The sequence below is a fragment of the Heterocephalus glaber genome, unplaced genomic scaffold (assembly GCF_053883595.1).
Source record: "Heterocephalus glaber isolate CG9 unplaced genomic scaffold, H.glaber_assembly_v1.0 deba00001504, whole genome shotgun sequence".
Classification (NCBI taxonomy): domain Eukaryota; kingdom Metazoa; phylum Chordata; class Mammalia; order Rodentia; family Bathyergidae; genus Heterocephalus; species Heterocephalus glaber.
Genome location: NW_028258324.1, coordinates 3,358,598 through 3,382,963, shown reverse-complemented (window position 1 = coordinate 3,382,963; position 24,366 = coordinate 3,358,598). Strand labels below are relative to the sequence as shown.

General features: G+C 41.1%; 1 protein-coding gene across 5 annotated transcripts in view; it reads left to right on the top strand.

The window, feature by feature from the left end:
- Nucleotides 1-24,366, top strand: part of Rhoa (ras homolog family member A) — a 45,488-nt gene that overhangs the window by 9,727 nt on the left and 11,395 nt on the right. Inside the window, exon 3 of one of the 5 annotated variants that reach the window (XM_087186071.1) lies at nucleotides 22,230-22,251. The exons of the other annotated variants lie outside the window; for them this stretch is intronic. The gene's annotated coding sequence lies outside the window, so the exon portion shown is untranslated. The remainder of the gene's footprint in view (nucleotides 1-22,229; nucleotides 22,252-24,366) is intronic. 5 annotated transcript variants of the gene reach the window in all.

The window sequence follows — 24,366 nt, the reverse complement described above, 5'->3', positions numbered from 1 at the left end:
ATAAGTGGATCCAGGTAAATCCTTCAGTTACTTGTTTTCTTAAAAAGTTGTATGGGCCAGGGATTTAGTTCAGTGATGCCGCCCCTCCCCGGTACCAAAAAAAAAGTTGTGGAACCTTGAGAGAAATAGCTTCTGGTACCTGCCTAAAATGAGAGCATTAGGCAACTCACTGGGACTATCTCTTAGTTAATCCTTCTCTGTAAGCTTGTTCTGCAGACAATCATTGTTTTGGGGGCAATGGTAGTACGGAATCAGTCTATTTAAAGCCAAATCCTCATTGTGTGCATTCTTTTAATGTTAACCTTAGAATATTTACTTTTTTGTTGTTTTGATTTTTTGTGGTGCTAGGGATCAAGTCCAGGGCTTTGTGCATACAAGTTAAAACACTCCCCAATAGGATAGTTTTCTACCAATTGTACTGAAACAGGTAATTTTATTTTTTAACACGAACACTCGAGACTAGGCCTTTATTAGGGGATGGGTTGCCAGGCTGTCTTGAACAATGGCAAGAGCAGCAAGAAACAGGTTATTTTTAAGGGGCTTTTTTTTTTTGAGAAACATACTTTTAATACAGGGATTTTCTTCCTTTGAATTAATGAAGCACAAAATATTCTATTCATTTTATCTATTTTTTGGTACTGAGGATTGAACCCAGGGCTTCATGCATTTTCCGTAAGTGCTCTACCACTAGCCACATCCCTAGACCTCTATTCATTTTAGTAGTATGGAATTGGTTTTGGAGAAAGGAAGAAGCTTATGGAGATTATATTTCCTTTCAAACAGGTTGTTTGAACAAAATTTGGTTCTGGTTTTGTTCCTTTTAGATCTGACTGGGGGAAAAAATACCGTAGTATTTTGGCATTTAGTATCAGATTTATAGTCCTGATAGCCTTACCTCAAGAGGATGCTCTTATGGGTTATCTTGTGAGCTTTCATGGGTTTCATGTGTGTTTAGGGTGGGAGAAGAATGGCTCCCAGTAGAGAAAATTGCAACTGTGAACCACTGAAATAGTATGATTGAATTCTAGATAACTGAAGATTGTGGATTGTGTTCTCAAGGGTTTTTGTTTTGTTTTGTTTTTGATACCAGGGATCGAACTTGGGTCCTTGCACTTTTGAGGCAGGCATTGGAGCCACTGAGCTAAATCCCCAGCCCTAGGCTTTGTTTTTAAGACGAGATTTTGCAAGCTGGGCATGGTAGCACATGCCTGTAATCCCAGCATTTGGAACACTGAGGCAGGATCCTCATGAGTTTGAGGCTAGCCTGTAGTACAGTAAGTAGCAAGACCCTGTCTACAAACAAACATAAGACAAGATCTTGCTCTGTTGCCTGGGCTGGCCTTGAACTGGTGGTCCTTCCACCCCATCTTCCAGAGTAGCTGGGATTACAAGCATGTGCCCAGCTTCTTTATGCCTTAAAACTTGTTTTATTTCTTTAATTGATGTCTTGGTTTTCTGTTTTACATAGCTTAGGTGCTGAGCTTCCTGTGCAGTGACTAAGGGCTTTCCTCCAAAAGGATTTTTGAGGTGTACCTTGGGAAATTTGTTGCCCTGCTTTACGACTCTATGTGGCTTGAAGAGCACTATTTTAAGCAATACCCTCCGGCCTTTTTGATTTTGCTCCTTAATCCATTCTGTCAGTCTACTTCTTTTGATTGGTGAATTGAGGCCATTAACATTGATAGTTATAATTGAGAGATACCGACTCATCCTTGTCATGATGTTTTACTTTTGTTGGCTCTTATTTCTTTATCCCCCTTTCCCTTTAGTTTCTTACCTTGTCTGGTGGCTTCCCTCTGTTGAGCCTCATGGAGTTGTGACCTTCGTTGCCTTTTTCTAGGATATTGCTTAGAATTGTTTGGAGTGCTGGTTTGGTGCTCATGAAATTTCTCAGGTGTTTTTTGTTGTGGAAGTATCTAATTTCCCCATCAATTTTGAAAGATAATTTTGCAGGATACAACAGTCTAGGATGGAAGTTATTTTCTTTTAGGGCTTGAAATACTTCATTCCAGGCTGTCCTTGATTTGAGGGTTTGTGTTGAGAAGTCTGCCGTGATTCTGATGGGCTTTCCTTTATAGGTGATTTGTTTTCTCTAACTGCCTGTAGGATTTTGTTCTTCTGTTGGGTTTCTGGGATCTTGACTATTATATGACTAGGTGTAGATTTTTGTTTGTTTGTTTGTTTGTTTGTTTGGTACCAGGGATCGAACTCAGGTCCTTGCACTTGCAAGGCAATCGACGGAACCACTGAGCTAAATCCCCGGCCCTAGGTGTAGATTTTTTTTGATCATGACTGTGTGGAGTTCTATATGCCTCGCTTATCTGTACGTACAATTCTCCTCTGTCTGGGAAGTTTTCTACTATACTTCTGTGAACAGTTTTTTTATGTCAGTTGTACTTTCTCCTATTTTTTCATGGACTCCTATCAGTCTTATGTTATTCTTCTTTGCATCATCTAGCAGCTGTTGAATTGATTTTTCATGGTCCCTTACTATTTTTAAGAAATCTCTGTTTTCATGGTCCTTAACCGCAATCCTGTCTTCTATATCTGATATTCTATCTGCAGATTCTCTTAATCTGCTCTGCATGTTTTCAGTGGAGTTTTTAATCTCCTGAATATCTGTTTGAATCTGTTTCATGGATTCCATTTCTTACGTTGGGCGATCATGGTTTCCATTTCTTTCTTATGCTGGGCATTCCTGGCTTTCAGCATGTTTCTGAGCTCATCTATTTTTTTTTATCAGTTTCTGTTCTAGAGCCTCTAATCATGTCTTTCACTCTGCTCACCATCTCTCTGTAGTTATCTGGGAGATTATTTCTGCTTTGAATTTTTCTAGAACCTCATTCATCTGTTTTGTTATTTCCTGTGCTGTCAGTTCAGGGTGTCCAGGTGGTTGATTATCAGACTTTTGCACCTCATTTCCCCCAGAAATTGCCTTTTGTGGGGTGGAAGTCTGGGTTTGTGACTTGCTTAAATGTCTTCTCATTTTTGTTTTTGGTACTGTCCTTGGTTTAGTTCCTGGGTTGATATTATGAAGTTGTTTATTGTAAGTATCTTTGTTGATCTATTTAAAACCCTTATGGAATGATTGCTTCTCAGAGGTGTCTACCAGATATAGCTGGTCTTTAGGTTTTGAGTCTCGAATGACTCTGAGGCTATCTCATTTTCATTATACCAGGAAGGAAAACTGTTCAGGTTAGTTATGACACCTTAGCCCAAGTCATACAATCAGCAACACCATAGCATCAAATACCTCTTAAAGAATGACAATTTGTGGTAGTTATTAATCTATCACCTTTAAAAAATAAAGGGCCTCAAAAAAAAAAAATAAAGGCCCTCCTTCAAGGTGTGTCTCTGCTGTCACAATAGACCACGTGGGCAGCAGTGTGCAGTTATTAGTCAGTGAGTCTCAGTAAGCAAGTCCCAGACTTCAGAGATTAAGGCAGATTTCTGATTGCAAGTCCCAAGTTGAGCTCCCTGTCCTCCTGCTGGGTTGCACTCTGCAAGTTTCTACTGCAGGTTTCAGCTGCTTTTCCCCTGAAGAAAGTCCAGTTTCCAATTGGAGCTGATAATCCCTCCAATTTACCAATCACAGTGGTCTGGTGTGCCTTTATTGCAGAGATTCCCTTCACTTTTCCAGTGGGCTTGTTTTCATCAGGGAGCCTGAGACAGGGACTCTCCCTGTTGTTCACTTCTGGAGCTCAGGACAATGGGTTTTGTCCCCCTGTGCCTCTGCAGTGTGTAACCAAGTAGCTGCACAGCCAAAAGGCCAGAGGCCAGTGGTGGTGGGGGATTGTTGGAGGCGCCCTCGTGGCCAAGCCGTCAGCTGCTGGGTCTGCCCAGGGGCAGCTCCTCACCCTGTCTTGGTGGCTGGTGGAAAGCTGGTGGAGCAAGCTGGAGCAAGCAGGAGCAAGCAGTCTGTTCGGCCCAGCCTTCAGCTGGTGGGCGGCGGCGGCGGGGGGCGTCCTCCTCACTCTGTCCCTCAGGCCTTTTTGAGACAGTCTTGCTACATAGTCCAGGCTAGTCTTGAACTCCCTGTGTAGCTCAGGTAGGCCTTGACCTTGTAATCCTCCTGCTTTGGCCTCCTGAGTTCTGGGATTAACACCACCCCACCTGCACCCTCTGCCCCTCAGCACTGGTGATTGAAATCAAGGCCTTTGCACTGAGCTACATTCCCAGCCCTTTATTTTGTGGCAGGGTCTTGCTAAATTGACTAGTCTTGGCTCAAATTTGTGGTTCTCCTGCTTCAGTTTCCCACAGGGCTGGGATTGTAAGTGTGGGCTGCTACACCCAGTCCATATCCTCCATTTTACCACATTTTTTCTAACTGTTGTGAACTAATCTATTGGCCAATTACACTTACAGAATTATCTAAAATACGAGCATTTAAATTCAGGAGGATCTGAAGGAATGAATGAATTAATTAATGGTTTTCTGAGACAGGGTCTCACTGTATTCCAGACTACAGCACTCCTCCAGCCTCAGGGATTATAGGTGGATGTGCAACCACTCCCAGTGATCATCTGAAATTCTTCTTTTTGAAATTTTTATTTATTTATTTTTTGGTATTGGGGATTGAACTTGGGTCCTTTCGTTTTGAGGCAGGCAGCAGAACCACTGAGCTAAATCTCCGGCCCAAGGATTTGAATTTTAGTGCTTCCTGTTGTTACAGATAATTGAAGCTTATGTTGACATACAGAATTTCTATAATTCTGGAAGAGGGTTTTTTTATTTGCTTTTTTGTTTGTTTTGTTTTTGGTACTGGGGATCGAACTCGGCACCTTGCACTTTCGATGCAGGCAGTGGAACCACTGAGCTAAATCCTTGGTCCTGTTTTTGGTTTTGTTTTGGTTTTGTGAGACAAGTTTTCACTGTGTAGTTCAGGCTGGCCTTGAACAGGGTAATGATTCTCCTGCCCCAGCCACCACACCCAGCAACAATTTGTTATTTGAACACATAATTTATGTGCTGGTGCCTGTGCTTGTCTGACAACGATGAATAAGACAAATATAGTAATGTTCTTAGGTTATTGGATTTTGGCAGAAGGAAACCTAGAAAGGGTGTGTTGAACAAAGCAGAGAGAAATGTGAAGTACCAGGAGGGAACTTGAAGGGCCTAATGGGGACTCTGGGAAGGCCTTGAAATAGGGAACTAGCCCTAAGCAGTCAGTTACTAAGTGGTGGAAATGTTGATGGGGTTTAATCAGAAAAAAGAAGGGAAAAATAATAGTGTAATAACTTGACTTTGGGGATATTTTATTGTTTTTCCCAAGGATAGATATGCTTTGAGATTACTGTATCTTATCTGCAGTATGACACTGTGCAGTCAGATTTCAACCAAGATTTTTTTTTTTATTGGCTCATATTAACAGTACTGCTTCTTGGCCACATGTGGTGGCACCACACCTGTAATCTCGGCACTTGGGAGGTTGAGGTAGGATGCAAATTTGAGGGCAGACTGGGTTTCATAGTGAGTTCAAGGCCATCCTAAACTACATAATGAGACCCTGTCTTAAGCAAATAAAAAATACTGCCTTTTAAAGAAACTATAACATTAACAAAACCCAGAGTTGGTAGGAATTTTTTTTTTGGCAGTACCAGGGATCAAACTCAGGACTTTGTGCTTACAAGGCAGATGCTGTGCCACTGAGCTAAATCCCTGGCCTGGAAGGATTTTTTTTTTTTTTTTGGTACCGTGGATTGAACTCAGGACCTTGGCTTGCAAGGCAGGCGCCAGAACCACTGAGCTAAATCCCCGGCTCAGGAATTTCTTTTTTTTCTTTTTTGGTACTGGGCGAACTTGGGTCCTTGGGCGAACTCGGGTCCTTGGGCGAACTTGGGTCCTTGCGCTTGCAAGGCAGGCAGTAAAACCACTGAGCTAAATCCCCAGCCCAGGAATTTCTTAATGTACATCAAGCTCCTCTTGATGAAATGTACAGGTTTGTTTTTTTTTTTAAGGGGGAAAAGTTTATTTGGCTTATAGTTTGTAGAGGTTTCAGTTCATAATTGGTTGGGTCCAAGGCAGGGTAGCACATGGCAGAGGGACATTGCAGAGGATAAACAGTTTATGGCACCCACGTGGTAGTAAAAGCAACAAGGGCCCTTAAGTGTCTTTCTGGCCCTTTTATTCCATCCAGACTACCTGGATTAGGGCTGTGCCAAACCAATCCCTCACATGTAGTGGTTTAGTAATCACACACCCTTAATCCCAGCATCACACATGACAGACTCAGGCACCTGAGGCTTTGAGGGAACATCTAGACACAGGCCACAACATTCCGCCCCGGCCCCACAAAGACTCAGGCACATTCCTTTATGAAAAAGGCAATTACTCCACTTCCAAGAGTTGCCAAAGTCCTAACAGTTTCAGCATTTCTAAAAAGTTCAAGTCCAAAGTCTCCTCTGAGATTTAAGGTAAACTTAGCTGCGAGCCCCTGTACAAACGAAAAGAAAGTTAAACACTTCCAACATTCAGTGGGACAAGATAGACTTTTCCATTCCAAAAGTTACAAACAGGGATACAAAGGAATAGGACCAAAGCAAGTCCAAATTTCAGCAGGGCAAACCTTAAATCCCATAATTCCACTTCTGGCATCCCTGGCAATCTGTGGCACGTTGTAATCTCCAAAGGGCTTGGATGGTTCTGCCTCTATGGCACTTGTGGTGGTTATAGCTCCCATAGTTTCTCTCTGGGGCTGGCTCTGCTTTCTCCTTGCAGTGTTCCTCAAACGATCCACATTCCTGGCTTCTCCAAACTTCTGGAGCCTCCCTTGCACCTTCAGCTTCACACTCCGCTCCATACACTTCCCTCTCAGGGGCACACTGCCTGGCCTCCCAGGCCTTCTGAAATGTAGGTGGAAGCCTTGCTGACCTCACAACTCTTGCATTCTGCATGTGCCTAAAACCAGCACCACGTGGATGATATCAATATCTGTTACCAGCTGGAGCAGTAACCAGGCTTCCTTCTCTTTTGGCTGTAGGAGTCGAGTGCCTGGATCGCTGAGCACTGTGAACCCAATCCCAAGGAACAAATTCTCTAGGCTGCCACCATTCTGGAACATGGTGCTCTGTGGCTTTCTTCTCAAAACAAAGACTTTCACTTTTGCAATTTTGAGGCTGCAGAGGGTATAGAGTTCTTGTGATACCCTCAGGCCATCTTTCTATTCTGTTCCTTCTCAGCAATCAAGATCTCTGCTCTGGGCCGGGGATTTAGCTCAGTGGTTTGGCGCTTGCTGTGCAAGTGCAAGGACCCATGTTTGATCCCCGTACCACACACAAAAAAAGAAAGATCTCTGCTCTCTTTTGCAGTCCACAGTTTTACTGGAGCTTCCTTCTGGCCAAACTCAAAACATTTTAAATCATTTTGCTGGGCTCTTTGCTCTCGATTCTCAACATAGATCTTGCTAAAAGCCTTCACAACATTAGCCTGCCTTGAAATATCTTTTGTGAGGTTAGTCTGTCACCCTTAATCTCAGACTCAGGCAAAGTCTCTGGACACAAGCAAAATGTAGACAAACTTTCTGCCAAGCTGTAACTCACATCGTCTGGAGTCCAACAGCCAGTGCAGTCCTTCCCAGCAAGAAACCTGAGCCTGGTCTTCACCATCTTTCTGGTCTTCTGAGCTCTGCCCAGGACTTGCTATATAGAACAGCCTAAAGCATTCCAGCTCTACTTCTTCAGCCAGCATCTCTGAACCTTTCCTAACTCTTCCCCTTCCCACAAGCCAGTTCCAAAGGCTCTTGAGCCACATGCTCAGGTAATGTCACAAGAACAATCCCAGTTCTCTGGTACCATATTTCTGTGTTACTTTTCTCTTATTGCTGAGACAAAATACCTGACACCCAAAGTTAAAGGGGGAAAGGTTTATTTGGCTTACAATTTGTAGAGGTTTCAATCCATGATCGACTGGCTCCAAGGCAGGGTGGCACATGGCAGAGGGGCATCACAGAAGAGAAAACAATTCATGGTGCCCACAAGGTAGCAAAAGCACCAAGATTTTACCTGTACAGGATTTTTTAAAATTACCTTAAAACTTTCAGATTTAGGTCCTAGAAGACTATAGACAACTTCTTTTCTGTAAGAGTCATCTGTACAATACTGATTTAATACGAATTTAGAAAATAAAACAATTAAACAATTGGGGCACATGCCTGTAATCCCAGCAATTTGGGAGACTGAGGCAAAAGGATCACAAATTAGAGCCCAGCCTGGGCAACTTAGCAAGACCCTGTCTCAAAAATAAAAGGGCTGGATATGCAGGTCAATGTGAAGGATGTGGGCTAAATCAATCCCCAGTACTAGATACTGGAGAGAGTTGGGTGGGACACTTTAAAGATTCCACTGAATTATATAACTGAGGCATATGGATGTCAAGAAGATAAGTTATGAACTGAATTTTAATCTGGTGTCTTCTTTACTTTATTGGGGGGCTCTATTCTGGGCTTTCCATTTGCCGAGCAAGCACTCTTTTAATACTGAGCTACATTCCCTGCCATGTTTTCTTTTTAAATGTCTTATTTTTGTTTTTCTTTGATACTGGGGATCGAACTTAGGACCTTGCACTTTTCAAGCAGGTGCAGTGACACTGAGCTACATCCCCAGCCCCCTTTTTAAATGTCTTGTTTGGTCATTGTCACCTATTATTGATTGAGCCCCTGGAAAGTGAGATTGTCTTGTATTTTCTGTTTGTTGTTCAAGTATCTGGTATGTTACATCTTTAAAGTAGTGAATGAAAAAGTGAAAAGTTATGTCCAAAGCTATGCTGTGTAACATTTTATTGAATAGTTGAGAAATGATAGGTTTGCTGTAATCATCACTGTTTCTTTTGAATAATTAGCCCTTTGAAGAATTGTAAGGTAAAATTGTAATTAAGTGTGCTGAATTAGTCATTTTAAAGCCATGATTCTTTTATCTGCATGGAAATTTATTCATTATCTTTCCAAAATATTGTAAATGTCTTGATCCAACAAAAGATGCATAGTTATTCATTAAATTATTTTTACTTCTGTTTCTTGGCTGGAGTAGCCAAGAAACTTCTGGTTCTAGGCTGTTTTGTACCTGCTTATAATGAGTACATTTGGCTAATAAATGTTATTGTAATGCACTCATTATAACCTGACAGATTTCTTACAAGTATAAGAAAGTATGGCAAAATGTATATTCTAAAAGTTACTAAAATTTAGTTAATTTAGTGTATAGAATTCAAATTGTCGGCCCTGCACTTTGGTTTAGTCATACTACTACCAACACCCAGTACACCTCTCTAACAAATCCTGCTTTGTTTTAATTTCTCATGAGAATTATCAGGAGGGGCTCTGTCAGCTTCTCTAATAGCATGTTTATCTATCATGGAAAAATCAGTCTTCAGGGTAGTAGCAAAGGTATTTTAAAAGTTTTGAGCCGGGCGTGGTGGTGCATGCCTATAATCTCATCACTAAGAAGGCTGAGGCAAAAAAAAAAAAAAAAAAAGCTAAACATGACAAAAGAAAGCCCATAGATTTACACAGAAGTGTGAATTTAATAACAGCGAAGGAGAGGAAATTTCAAGTCATTTTGAAAGAAAAAGTCCAGTTTATCTGGGGCTTGATTTTTTTTTTTTTTTTTTTTTTTTTTTTGGTACCGGGGATTGAACTTGGGTCCTTGCGCTTGCACAGCAGGTGGCAAAACCACTGAGCTAAATCCCCGGCCCTTGTTTTTTTTTTTGAGACAGGTGTTTCGAGGCCAACTTGGGCTACATAGTTAGTTCAAGGACAGCCTGAACTACAGAGAAAGTGCCTGTCTCAAAAAAATAAAATTAAAAAAGTATTGAGAAGGAGGTGTATGTGTTTTAAAACATTATCATTTGGGGCCAGGGATTTAGCTCAATGGTTTCACCACCTGCTGCACAAGCGTAAGGACCCGAGTTCGATCCCCAGTATCAAAAAAAAAATTTTAAAAATTGTCATTTGGGTTAAGGATTTCAGAACTGCAATTCAAAGAGTTCTGAAAACTAAACACTCGGTTGATGGCAAAACCTGACTGGAACTGATGAGTGCTTGTTTAGTCTTTATTCTACTCAGTGTGAATATCCATTTATTTTACTTAAGAACTGTTAATCCATGGGGTGTTGTATAATATTTGACATTTCTTCCATATTATTTTTTCAGAATCTGAAAAGTACTGTATTTAGAAACATCTGATGCTAAGGCTTTTAGATGAAATGGCTGTAATTCAGAAGCTTTTTTTTTTTTGGTACCAGGGATCAAACTCGGGACCTGGTGCTTTCAAGGCAGGCGCCGGAACCACTGAGCTAAAATCCGCAGCCCCAAGAAGCTATTGTTTTTATAGGAAACAAGAGGATAAGATGATATATAGATGGGATAAACACTATGGAACAAGTGGGTATTTAGTAGACTAGTAAAAGTTTTTGTTTTAAGAAAAACACTGGTCAGGATAGTTTCTAGACAGAATTTGAAGGAGGTTGCCATTTTTCCAAAGTAAGATCTAAATAATAATAATGACCATTCATTGAATACTCACCACTCTTATCTCTGTATAATATGTAATCTCTACACCAACCTGTTTAGAAGGTACTATATTGTCACTTGATAATATTGCTGAAACAAACTGGTACTGAAAAGCCTGGAGATAAGTGATAAAGTGGGATTTTACTCTCAGTAGTATAGCTGGTTAACCACTACTGTAAACTGCCTGCTCTTTACTCTGTTGTTACCTATAACTAAAATAAACCTCTACTAAAGCCTTTTGCTTTGGCTACATGTAACTTGCCTATGCAGTGACTATTTTCTGATGTTACTGAATAGATGCTATAGTAGATGCTTGTGATTTACACATACAGGCTGGGACTTAGATTTTGAGATCCAAATGTAACATTTGTTCAAGTAGGGATGATAGTTGTGCTTTGGATGGTGATGGTAGAGTGGATCAGGGTCACTGGAGCTCTTTTTCAGACATGTCAGGTGACCCCTTCTAGAGTCTGTCTGGAGTCAAGTTATAGTGCTTGTTCTCCAGCTACAATAAATAAACACTATGACAATGCCAGATGCAGCAATAGTGCTGCACAATTCCCAGGCCCTTTCTTTGTTGCTCAGGAACACTTTACTAGAATGTAAGAAAAGAATGCTATGGGAAAAATATTGTTAGATCGGGGAAAGTTTCATTTCGGAAAAACACCACTAAATTCAGATAACCTTGATTGTGTTCTAATTTATGACAAAAAGTATTTGCAGTCTTCAGTATTAGTTGTTACAAGGGGTTTTTTTTGATCCTTTGTAATCTCTTCATTGTGCTCTGTACAGTATTCCAAGGGCTGGGCCCAGAGGATCACAAGTTTGAGCACAGCCTGGCAAGACCTTGTCTCAAAATTTCTTTTAAAAGGTGTCGGGGAAGGGCCAGGGATTTATTTAGCTCAGTGGTTCCACTGCGTGCCCTGCAAGCACAAGGACCTGAGTTCGATACCTGGTACTCAAAAAAAAGGGGTGTGGGGGGCTGGGGTTGTAGCTCAATGGCTCCACACCTGCCTGGCTTGTGCAAGGTCCTGAATTTGATCCCTGGTACCAAGAAAAAAAGGGGGGGGCTGATGATATAGTATGATGATAGAGCACTTGCCTGGCGTGTGTTCCATCCCCAGCACCAAGAAGTGGAGTGGAGGGGAGGAGAGGAGAAAGAAAAAAAAGGAAAGATTTGAGATGTGAAGTTTCTGTTTTTGTTTGCAGACAAACAGAACCCCACAAATCAAGAGTAATAATTTTCTCAAGGCTTTTGTCATACCTGAGGTGATAAGGCAGGTATTCAGTCATTCTTTTCCCCTCTTTTGGGGATTTGTCCCAGAGCCTTTGCACTGAACTACATTCCCAGCCCTTTTGCTACTTTATTTTTTTTTAATTTTTAATTAAAAAATTTTTTTTGGTACCGGAGATTGAACCACGGGTCCTTGTGCTTGCAAGGCAGGCAGCGGAACCATTTAGCTAAATCCCTGGCCCATGTGCTACTTTTTGTTTTGAGAGAGTCTGGCTGACTTCCCTGGGCTAGGCCTGATATTTTGATCTTCCTGCCTCAGCCTTCCAAGTGCTGATATTGTAGGCCTGAGCCACTGTACCTGGCTGACCACCATGCTGAGTTTTCAATACAGTGACTTCTTGTATAGTTGGCCTGTCTTGATTAGAAGGAAGTACTGTAACTTCCTACTTGAATAGTAAGAAGGCCATTAAAAAAGAAAGGGAAGTAACTTAAAGGAAGTAAATTAGAAGGCTAATGTCTGTTTTTATAATTTGAGCTTTTAAAGTGAAAAAATTAACTGATTTATCAACACATTTTTATTCATTAAGAAAACTATGTTTCTTATTCTTAATTCAGCCAGTGAACAGATGTAATTCCATTCATTGCTATTTTTGAACCTACTCAATGTTGGGAATATAAAAATGAAGATACGGCTCTTTGTACTAAAACTTACAGGAAATAGTATTAAACAGTTGCACATTAGCTGTTAATATATACTAGGACTTGCTTTACTGTATTAACTCATTTAATAATTACCATTAGCCTATGTAGGTAGGTATCACTATTTTCCCCCTTGGTATGGATGAGGAAATAAAGGCATGGAAGGATTAAGTAACTTGCCCAATGTTGCACAGCTACTTTGAACCCAGCACCTGGCTCCAGAGCCTTTTCTCTACCAAAACAAGAGTATCAGGTTATTCAAGCTTACATACTCATTTACAAAATGGCACTGAATAGACCAAGTACATACTGTAGTAGTTCAGGAATGAGGAATAATTTGCACTAGTATAGGAGGAAAACTTCTGTGAAGAGGATATACTCACTCTTGGCCTTCCAGGAGATAGAAAGGAGTATTATATGCAGCTCTTGTTTTATCCCCTCCTGGGGACAGACTAAGGAAAATGCATGGTGGAAAGGGAGCAGATGCCTTTGAAGTCTCAGCAGGTCACACCCCAAGATGGATTATTTATGTATGTATTACTTTATTTTTTTCCCCTTTCCACTTAATGTATTAAATGTATTTTTCCACGTTAATGTTTTAAAATTTATTAATAGTTTTGAGAGCACAGTTTGGTGAATTCAAACAGTGCAGAAGGATATGTGGTCCTTAGAGGCACTGGTAGTTGTTTCTTGTGTGTTCTTCCAGAAGAGGTAGTATGTGCATATACCAGCATTCATCCTTCTTCAGTGAGTACTTACTGTGTATCTCTGCCAGGAGCTGTTACATATCTTTACATATCACCATTACATAATGGTATGATACCATATGACTTACTGGGTACCCTTTTCACTTAATAATCTTGTCTCAGAAATCATTAATACAAATTATTTTTATGATTCCATAGTATAAACCATTGTATGTATTATAAGATAATTAGTCCTCAAAAGGTTGTTTGCAGTCTTTTTTTTTTTTTTTTTTTTTTTTTTGGTACCAGGGTTCGAACTCTGGTCCTTGAGTTTGAGAGGCAGGCGGCAGAACTACTGAGCTAAATCCCTGGCCCTGTTTCCAGTCTTTTGCTATTATAAATATTGCTGAAGTGAGCATTCTTTTTCTGAGACAGGATCTTGCTCTGTGGTCCAAGCTACCTTCAATCTTGCAATCTTCCTGCGTCAGCCTCCCAAGTGCTAGAATTACAAACCAGGTGAGGCCAGCCTGAACTCCATAAGAAGTCCTGTGTCACACAAATAAACATGACCAAGTGCTAGGATTACAGGGATGTACAGCAATGCCCAGGTGAAGTGGGCATTCTATTTGTTTCTTTGTTTTTGTTTTTTAAGACAGGGTCTTGCTGTGTAGTTCTGGCTGGCCTCAAACTTGTAGCTATCTTCCTGCCTCACCCTCCTAAGTGCTGGGATTACAGGCATGTGCCACCAGCTCAGAGTGGGTATTCTTTTTTTATTTTTTTCTTTTGGCACCAGGGATCAAACTTGGGTCCTTGTACTTGTGAGGCAGGCAATGAAACCACTGAGCTAAATCCCCGGCCCCTAGAATGGGTATTCTTGTACATAAATGTTTGGATTGATGTGTGTATATCTGCAGAATAAATTATTTTTTTGTAATGCTGAGGGTTGTGTCCAAGGCTTTGCCCATGCTGGGTAAATGCTGTACAGTAGAGCTGCATTCTCGGTCCCTGTACCAAAATTCTTGTTAAGTAAAATTTCTGGTTCAAATGTATATGCAGTTTTAATTATGGTAGATGCTGCCAATAGCCCTACAAAGAAGTTCCTCCTTACAGTGATTAAAATTACTCTTCTATCCAGGCATGGTGGTGCATGTCTGTAATCTTAACAGTCTAGAGGTTGAGGAAGGAAGATCAAGAAGAGTTCAAGGCCAACCTGCTTGCTCTTTTTCTGGTTTAATCCATTTAATACTCAAACACTAAAAATGTTCAGCCTCACTGGGGCTTAAAATCTGTTAATCTTATAACTCTTTCATTCTCCCTTACCTTGAGTTCATTGCCATAATTATCCCCTTGTATTTAATCTCAGCTCCCTTTTTCTTTTCTCCTTTTATTTTATCTGGCAAAACTTCAGCCATAGTTAAATCCAACTCTTCAGCTATAACTGAAACTAGTAAAGAAAGAAAAAATACACTTGACTGATCTCATTTTGAACTCATGATACCTAACTAACCCTGTGGCCGTTGGCATTGCTCATCAGTCCCTCTAAGATTCCTTTAGAACAATATAACACTACCTCCTTTGGTTCATATCTCCTTTACCCTGCCCAGCCTGACTGTTAACTGTGAGGATCTTGCTTAATTGAGAAGATGGAAGCCATCAGAACAGCCTGCTACTCTAAGCACATAGTATACTCACTCGACTATATTTGGCTGTTATAGTGTTCCTCTTCCTTTTTTACTGAGCAACAGTTTCCTGAGAGTTCATTGTCCTCTCCAGGATCAGGCCTTCCATTTATGTGCTAAATCCTGTTCCCCTCTAATCTTCAAGCATTGCTTCAGTAGTTCTCTGTCCTGCATCATTTAACGTCTGCACATATCTTAATAACTGCATAGCTGCATGGATGCTGAGTAATGTACTCTTCATTTCTGGCAGCCATATGACTAGGAAGGGGAAAGGTAGATACTGAGGCTGATAACAAACTGTCTTTTTCACAGTTGACCCTTATTTTTGTTGTCTTCTCCACCTCTTACTTTTAAGACTAGGTCTTAATGTGTTGCCTGGGTTGGCCTCAAACTCATAATCTTCCATCTCAGCCTCCCAGGTAGCTGCTGTTCTTTTTTATTTTATTTTTTTGGTACTGGGGATCGAACTCAGGACCTTGCACTTGAGAGGCAGGCGCCAGAACCACTGAGCTAAATCCCCAGCCCCCATTTTTTATTTTTTTAGACCAGTTACTTTTAGTAACAGTTTTATTTATTTATTTTTTTTGCCACAGATTCCTTTATTCAGTCTCAAGTAAATGTACAGCACTTTGACAAACCTTAAAGGAATAATAAAACATGGATGCTAAGCACAAAAGCACAGTCTTTTCCTCCACAATCCAGACAGAAAAACCAGTATCTTGAAACCCATGCTGCAGAAAGAAAGAAGGACATCAGGAAAGTTCAGGGCAGGCTTCCTGAAAGAGGATGGATTGGTTGAAATAGTAACAGTTTTATTGAGATATATTTCTTAAATCACACAAAGTACCCATTTGAAGTTTCAGGTTTCAGTATTTTCATTAAGTTACACATATACTAAAGTTTTAGAACATTCTCATGGCTTCAGAAAGAAGCCGTGTATTCTTTTATCTGTCATCTCCAATCTTGTATACCCTATGTTAGTCACGTTTATGTTGCTGGGACAAAATACCTGATATACACAATTTAAAGGAGGGAAAGTTTATTTTGGCCCATAGAATCAGATTTCAGTTCATGGTTGGTTGGTTCCATGGCTGTGGGCCTGAGGTGAAGCAGATCATCAAAAAGCTGCTCACTGGGAAATTGAGAGAAAGGGAAAGAACCAGAGAAAAGTTACACCCTTGAAAGTCACAACTCAAGTGACCTGCTTCTTCCAGCTAGGCACCACCACTTCATAGCTCATTTAGGTATGCACTCATCAGCTTTTAATCCATCGATAAGGTTAGGATCCTCACAATTCAGTCACCCCTTTACGTGTCTTTTAATCCAATCAGGTTGATGTCAAGGTTAACTGTCACATTCCTCTAGTCATAGGCAATCTGCTTTTCATCTCTCTAGATTTGCCTATTCTTTTTTTTTGTACCGGGGATCAAACTCAGGACCTTGCGCTTGTGAGGCAGGCATAGTGCCACTGAGCTAAATCCCTGGCCCTGCCTATTCTTTATATAGAAATGGAATCATGGGTGTTTCTTTGGATACAACTTCTCTCTGCGTAGCCCAGGCTGGCCTCGAACTCAGCAGCCCTCCTGCTTCAGCTTCCTGAGTGCTAAGATTACAGATATATGCCACCAAACCTGTCAGCATTTTGTCTTTTCTGGCTTCTATAATATGTTTCCAATGTCCATCTGTGTTATAACATATGTGCTAACATGGAAGAACAGTTTACCTATCTCACCATCCACATCTCCTCGATTCACTCTTGCCAGTGCCAGCCCAAAGGGTTTTCTCCTATTCTTGGAAACCCTCTGATTGGCTTGCCTTTTTAGTACTTACACATTCTGAACCCTTTCTTTATAAGGTCTCCTTTCTTTCTTGGTGTTGGTCCTCATCATACCTTTGTAACTTTTCTTTAAATATCTTGGCTCCTTTCCTGACCACCTCTTTTGAGTTGTTAGCATTGCCCATTCCCACTCCACACACTCGAAAGCTTTGTTGTTTTTATCTGAAATACTTCATCTAGGCAACAGTCTTTTTGCTGATTGGGGTGAAACATGGTGAGATTTGGTCTCTCTTGCTTTTTTGTTTTTGAGACAGGGTCTCACTGTGTAGTTCAAGCTGGCTTCCAACCTTCAGCAATCCTCCAGCCTCAGCCTCCTGAGGGCTGGGGTGACAGGTATGCACCACCACACTTGGCTTGTGGTGGAGTTTGGAAAAAGGCTCATTAGATTGTGTACATTCTACCTTCCTTTCCAAAAGCACTCCCCCCCCCGCCCCTTTTGTTACTGAGGATTGAACCCAGAGGCTAATGAACTGCCAGCCGTTTTTATTTCCACTGTATTTTGAAACAGGGTCTTGCTAAAATTGTCTAGGCTGGCCCCAGCTGGCACTCTTCCTGCCTCAGCTTCCCGAGTAGATGGGGTTACAGGCCTGTGCCACCTTGCCTGGTCCCTGCGCACTGTTACACCCTTACAGTGGTGTTTTTGTTTTTGTAATGCTGCCATCAAGGCTCTCTGAAAATTGTAGATCTGATCATGCCAGTCCAGTGGCTTTCCCTTCCATTCAGAATAAATTGAAGTTGCCGCAGATTTAGCTCAGTGGTTCCGACACTTGCCTTGCAAGCACAAGGACCCGAGTTCAATCCCCGGTAACAACAACAACAAAAAAAATCATCCAGAATAAATTGAAGTTGTTGCATGCGACATTCCAGGTCCTCCCACCTAATCATCACCCATCTTTTCAGCCTCATTTTCCAGTCTCCTGTCTAAACTCTTCTGTTTAAGGTCATTGAGGTCATTTGCTGTGGTGTACCTTTACCTTAGAAAATCCTTCTGAGCAGCACCATTATTTCTGACTCCCTTCAGGGCACTTTGCTCCTCATTCTTCAAGGTCCAGATCAAAGACTGTATTGTCTTCTTTGAAGCCATCTGCCAGAATTACTTGTTCTTTAAATTTTTTTATTCTTATTAGTACATGTTAATGATTACATTTTCTTTTTTTTAATTTTTTAAATTTTTATTAGTACATGTTTGCAGTACATAGTGATTATATTCATCATACAGAGTTGGTACACAGAGTGATTACATTCATTGTGCAGAGTTAGTATGTGTACATAACACATCTTAATTCTTTTTATTCCTCTCTTCTTCCTCTCCCCTTCTTCCATTTCTAGATTCCTTTCCCATTTGCAAAAGATCTCCTTACTTTCTATTATCTACCTTTTTTCTCTTTATTTATATTTTGGGTTTCTCATATGAGAAACTATGGAATATTTTTGCGTGTGTGTGTGTGTGTGGTTGTTTGTTTTTTTGAGACAAAGTCTTGTTATATAGTTCAGGCTGGCCTTGAACTCACTATGTAGCCCAGGGTGGCCTCAAACTCACAGCAGACCTCCTGCCTCAACCTCCCAAGTTCTGGAATTATGGACATGTGCTACCATGCCCAGCTTCTTTTTGTGTGTGTTTGATTTATTTCACTTACCATTATGGTCTCAAGGTGCATCCATTTTCCTACAAATGACTTGAATTTATCCTTCTTTATGGCAGAGTAGTTCTCCACTGTATATAAATACCATATTTTCTTTATCCATTCAACTGTTAATGGCCATATAGGCCAATTCCAAGATTTAGGTATTATGAGTTGTGTTCTAAAAACATGGCTGTGCATGTATCATTGAGAAATGACATCTTTAACACTTTCGGGAAGATATCTAAGAGAAGACTAGCTGGATTGAATTAAAATTTATACTTTTAGTTTCTTGAGGAATTTCCATACGGATTTCCATAGTGGTTGTACTAGTTTACATTCACACCAACAATATAGAAGGGTCCTTCTTCTATGTAGCCTTGCCAACATTTGTAATTATTTGATTGCTTGATGACAGCCATTCTTTCTGGAGTAAGACAGAATGTATGTTGTTTTAATTTGAATTTCTCTAATGGCCAGAAATGTTGAACAGTTTTCCATGTACACATTGGTCATTTGTACTTCTTCTGAGAAGTGTCTATTCATTTGAGTTTCCCATTTTTTTATTTTTATTTTTTTTATTTTTTATTTGAGTTTCCCATTTTTTAATTGGGTCTTTTATTTTGGGGTGGTTGAATTTTTAAGTTCCTTGTATCTTCCAGATATTAGTTCTCTATCTGAGGAGTATCTGGCAGTGTTTTTCCCATTCTGTAGTGTGTCTCTTCACTCTATTGGTTGTCTCCTTTACTGTTCAGAAGCTTATGAATTTGATATAGTCTCATTTGTTGATTCTCAATCCTAAACTGAATTTAAAATATAGAAGAAAGCAGGATGAAGAAGAGTGACAGTTCGGGGTAGGGCATAAGAAGGAAAGACCTCACATGGTGTTCAGGCAGCTCCAAGCATTGAAAGCATTGGGAATTTCTTGCTGGGGTATTTGAGAGGCAAGGAGGAGGCAGAAGGCCGGGCAGGACTGAGAGATGCACCTGGAGAAGTGGGCGTTGACCACTCTCTTCAGACTGTTTCAAATACTGTAGGCAGAGGGCACGTGGGCAGTAAGCCCATTCTTTAGTCCAAGATCCCGGAGGGTACATCTACCTTGACATATATCAAGGTATCCCAGTGCCTGCTCATAGTCTCCTCAGATTGAATAGCTTTCATCTTTTGGCCACCCGCGCCGGCATCCCTAAGTGGAGCGCATCCCTCTGGGACCTGCCGTCTCTGTGCCTGTTGCTAGTGGTGTCGAGAGTCCCAGCTACTGTCCCAGCTACTGTCCCAGCTACTGTGTGTCCGCAGCGGAGCTGAAGCCCAGGAATTGATTACATTTTCATTGTGGAGAGTTGGTACATGTACATAACACATCTTAATTCTTTTTACATCCCTTTCTTCCCTCAACCCCCAGTCTATTAAGGATATGTGGCTGGAGAGCCAGGCATGGTGATGCACACTTAAAATCCTAGCACTTTTGAGGCTGAGGCAGAAAGATCGCCATGAATTCGAGGCCAGCCTGGGCTGTGTACTGAGTTCAAGGCCAGCCTGAACTACATAGTGAGACTGGGTTTTTTTTGGTACCTGGGATCAAACTCGGGACCTTGCGTTCACGAGGCAGGCAGTGGAACCATTGAGCTAAATCCCTGGCCCGTGAGACTGTTTTTTAAAAAGTGAAAAGACTAGGTATCTTTTTTTTTTGGTACTGGGGATTGAACTCAGGTCCTCAAGGCAGGCGTCAGAACCACTGAGCTAAATCCCTGGCCTTTCCAGTCCTTCTTGAGACAGTCTCTTAAGTTGCCCATGCTAGCCTCCAATTAGCTATTCTCCTGCCTCACCCTCATGAGTTGCTGCAGTTACAGGTCTGTATCACCAAGCTCAGCCTCTTTCTTTTTTGGGGGGGAGGGGTCTTAATACAGGGTCTAACTGTAGTTCAGGCTGGCTTCAAAGTGTGGGCTATCTCTTGCCTCAGCCTCCCAAGGGATTACAGGTGTGCCACCACACCCAGCCTTCCTCACAATCACATGCGTTTTGGGGGGGTTTTTTTGGTACTGGGGATTGAATTTGGGACCTTGCGCTTGCTTGGCACAAGCGCCGGAACCACTGAGCTAAATCCCTGGCCCAAAGTTTTTTTTTTGTACCGGGGATCGAACTTGGAACCTTGCGCTTTCGAGGGAGGCGCTGGACCCACTGAACTAAATCCCCGGCCCTCCTCACATGCTTTTGTCGACTCTCGGTGGGTACAGGGTTTCGCGACATGTTTAGGAGTAGTCTTTGGCCTAGTTTATGTTTCCTGGCCAAAATTAGGTTAATAGAGTTTGAGTATAATTGATTTTCAGACCACTCTGGCAGTGAGTAAATCATTCTTATCTATCCCAATTGTACTGTTTAGGGCTTATGCCAAAATGGATTTTCCAGTAATTACACACAGGTCTGACATTTAGTAAAATTAGTAATTCTAGCCTTTCCTTTTATAAAATGGGAATGATAATTACACCTGCCTCGGGAAACTCAGTATCAAAGCAGTGTGTATTGGGGCACTTTGTTAGAACAAGGTAAGATGTGACAGTAGTTCTTGAAGGTCTACACACTTTGTTAGGGTCTTTTATAAAGTAGCAGATTTTGAAACTTTTAAGGGACCATCTGTGTCAGAACTCAAGATTGCTGCATTGGAATCCTTGTACTGAAAATTCGAATCTTTTTTGGGCTAATGGGGATCAAACTCATGGGACTTGTACTGCTGAGCTACATTCCCAGCCCTTATTTTATTTTGAGACTGGCTCTTAAGTTGTCCAGAATGGCCTGGCCTGGAACTTTTCAATCCTCCAGCCTTAGCCTTTGAGTTGGCACTACTGGCCTTTGGTGGGGTTTGTGCGCAAGTGTATGAACAGCCTTTGAATTTGTGAAGTGTGGCGGGAGGGGGGGGAGAGACAGAAAGAGTTGAAGTTATAGAATGCCCGAGAACCTGACAGTAGTTACGAAGTGGAGAAAGACAAAGCAAAGAACCACATAACTGGGGTTTCCGCAGTGAGTGAGTTGAGTACATTAGCACTGCAAATTTCTTTTCATCAAGATTGGAAGAATTGTAAAGAGATTTCACCAGGGTTGGGATGATATCTTAGAGTTATTGAGGTACAGATAGAGAACAAAGTTGAGATTTGACAGGAATTTTGGGCTGGGGACTGGTGATTTTGGAGTCATATGCACAAAAATAATACTTGAAAGACTGAAGTCCCCAGAGAGAGGTAAAGACGACTAAAATTAGAAGATTAAAGCAAATAACTGTGTGTATGTGTTTAGGGGGGTGATTAAGTGTGGAAGCTATAGCTAAAGAGATAGGAGATTTAGAGATCAGCATACCTAACATTTTGTCACGGAGATCCAGGAAGGTTAAGTTGCTACAATAAGAAGAAACTTAAGAAAAATCTAATGGATTAGATTTTATGATGCTAAGTCATTGGTGACTTCTGAGAAATTTCAGCAGAAGTTTGGTAGGAAGCAGATTGGAAGAATATAAGGAACCAAGTGAGTATGGAGCAGTGTCCCCAGTGCTGGGACCACAGCCATGCCAGAACAAGAAAGGTAACCAAGGAAAGCATGGATTAGGAAGATCTATAGTTTTAAAATAAGGGTAGTCCTGAGGGTATACCTCAGTGGTAGAATGTGCAGGACCTGAGTTTAAAAAAATTAAAGCTGCCCTTCACATTTGTCAGTGGCCTCCCTGTTCAGTGTACAAATTAGAATTGCGGGGTTTCATGAGCCACTGCACATAGCCCCTTATTTACTTTTCTTGGACACTCATTCTGAAATTATTTGCACAGAAGTGGGAAATATATTGCACTTTAGGTTTTAACAGTGACTGCTTATTGTAATTTCCTTGGGTGCCAAAATGCTTTTCTTTTTAAGATTTGGGTTAAGATAGGCTCTTTTGGGATGGCAGATCACATAACTTGAAATGGGTATTTTCTTTGCCTTTTCAGCACCATGATTGACTTGAATGAGGTCGGTATGATAATTTACACTTAAAGACTTACTTATTTTTAAATATTTTGGTATTTTGAGACAAGGTCTCACTGTGTAACCTAAGCTGACCTTGAACTCAAAGCAATCTTCCTGCCTCAGCCTCCTGAGTAAAACATTTTAAATTTGAGAAAATAATTAAGAACTTAGCTAGGTGTGGTGGCACACCTCTATAATTCCAGCTACTCAGGAGGCTTAGGCAAGAACATTGGAACTTCAAGCCTGGACAGTTTAGCAACTGTACAAGACCTTGTCTTAAAATTTTTTAAAAAACCAGTTTTGGGGCCCGGGATTTAGTTCAGTGGTTTTGCTGCCTGCTGCGAAAGCTCCTCGGTACCAAAAAAAAAAACCCCAGCTTATGTGGATGCACTGGGATATAGCTCAGTTTGAAGACCCTAGGTCGGGTGTGGCATGTGTGCCACAGTGGTCTCTTCCTTATCACTGAAAGCTCTTAAAAGGTTCACCATCACTGTCAGTACCTCCAAAAATAATGATGAATTTGGGCCAGGGATTTACTCAGTGCTTCTGCTGCCTGCCTTGCAAGTGCAAGGTCCTGAGTTTGATTCCCTGTCCAAAAAAAAAAAGAATATACGGTTTTGAATTTTGAGACAGAGTCTCGCTGTGTAACCCAGGCTGTTGAACTCATGCCTCTTTGCCTCAGCCTCTTGACTGTTGGAATTACAGGTTTGTGCCACTGCACTTGGCTTCAGAGTATATGTTTTGTACTCACCTCTCCCACCGTTCCTTTTGAGGTGAGGTCTCTCTTTGTTCCCCAGACTGTCCTCCCACCTCAACTTCCCAAGTAGCTGAGATTGTGGGTGTCCACAACTGTGCCTGGCTCTAGTTTTATACTTCTTTGATTAAATTTATTACTAATATTCTTTTTGATGATGTTGTAAATGAAATTATTTTAGTTCTCATTATCATACTATTTATAGTTAGAGTATTAGAAATTTTGTTGTTTTTTAAAAATTTTTTCTTTTTTTTTTTTTTGGTACCAGGGATCGAACTCAGGTCCTTGCACTTGAGCAGCAGGTGACGAAACCACTGAGCTAAATCCCCGGCCCTGTTTTTTGTTTTGTTTTGTTTTTGTTGTTTTTTTTGTTTGTTTTTTTACAGTGTTGGTCTTGTACCCTATAACATTGCTGAACTTTATTCTAATAATTTTTAATGGATTCCTAACATTTTCCATGTATATAAGATCGTATCATAGATGTGGTGGTGCTTGCTATAAGCCCAGCACTCGAAAAGCTGAGGGAGGAGCATCCCAAATTTAAGAGTAGCCTGGCCTACATAGCAAGAACCTGTCTCAAAAATACAAAAACAGGGGCAGGGATTTAGCTCAGTGGTTCTGGCCCCTGCCTCACAAGTGGAAGGTCCCCGGTACCAAAAAAAAAAAAATACAAAAACAGCTTGATGTTGTGGCACATGTCTGTAATCCCAGCACCCTGGGAGGATGAATCAAGATGATCCTGAGTTTGAGCCCACCCGGGGCTGCTTAGTAGCAAGAGCCTGTCTCAAAATAAAAAAGGGCTAAGTTCAATGCCCAGTAGTAAGGTGGGAACAAAAAGATCATATGAATTGAAATAGTTTTACTGTTTTGGTTTTTTTTACAAGCTAGATGCATTTTTTTCTCCTCTTTATTTGCAGTACTGTGAGCCAAGCTGGGGGACACTGTAGCACTGAGCTACATTCCTGCCCTGTTTTTTTTTTTTTTTTTTGCAGTACCAGGGATTGAACTCAGGACCTTGTGCTTGCAAGACAGGTGTGGCACCACTGAGCCAAATTCCTGAAGCCCTTATATTTTATTTTGAGACAGTCTTCAAAGTTGCCCAGACTGGCTTTGAACTTGTGGTCATACTGCATTACTTTCCCAAGTAGCTAGGTCTAGAAGTGTGTACCACCATTCCTAACTAGAATCCTGTGTGTGTGTGTGTGTGTGTGTGTGTGTGTGTGTGTAACTCTGCATATGGGACCCTGTGGCCTTGCCATACTAGGCACTGCTACTGAGCTACATCCCCAACCCACTGAATGCCTTTTCATTTTCTTACCTAATTGCTGTCTTGGACTTCAAGTGTCATGTTGCGTAGAAGTGCC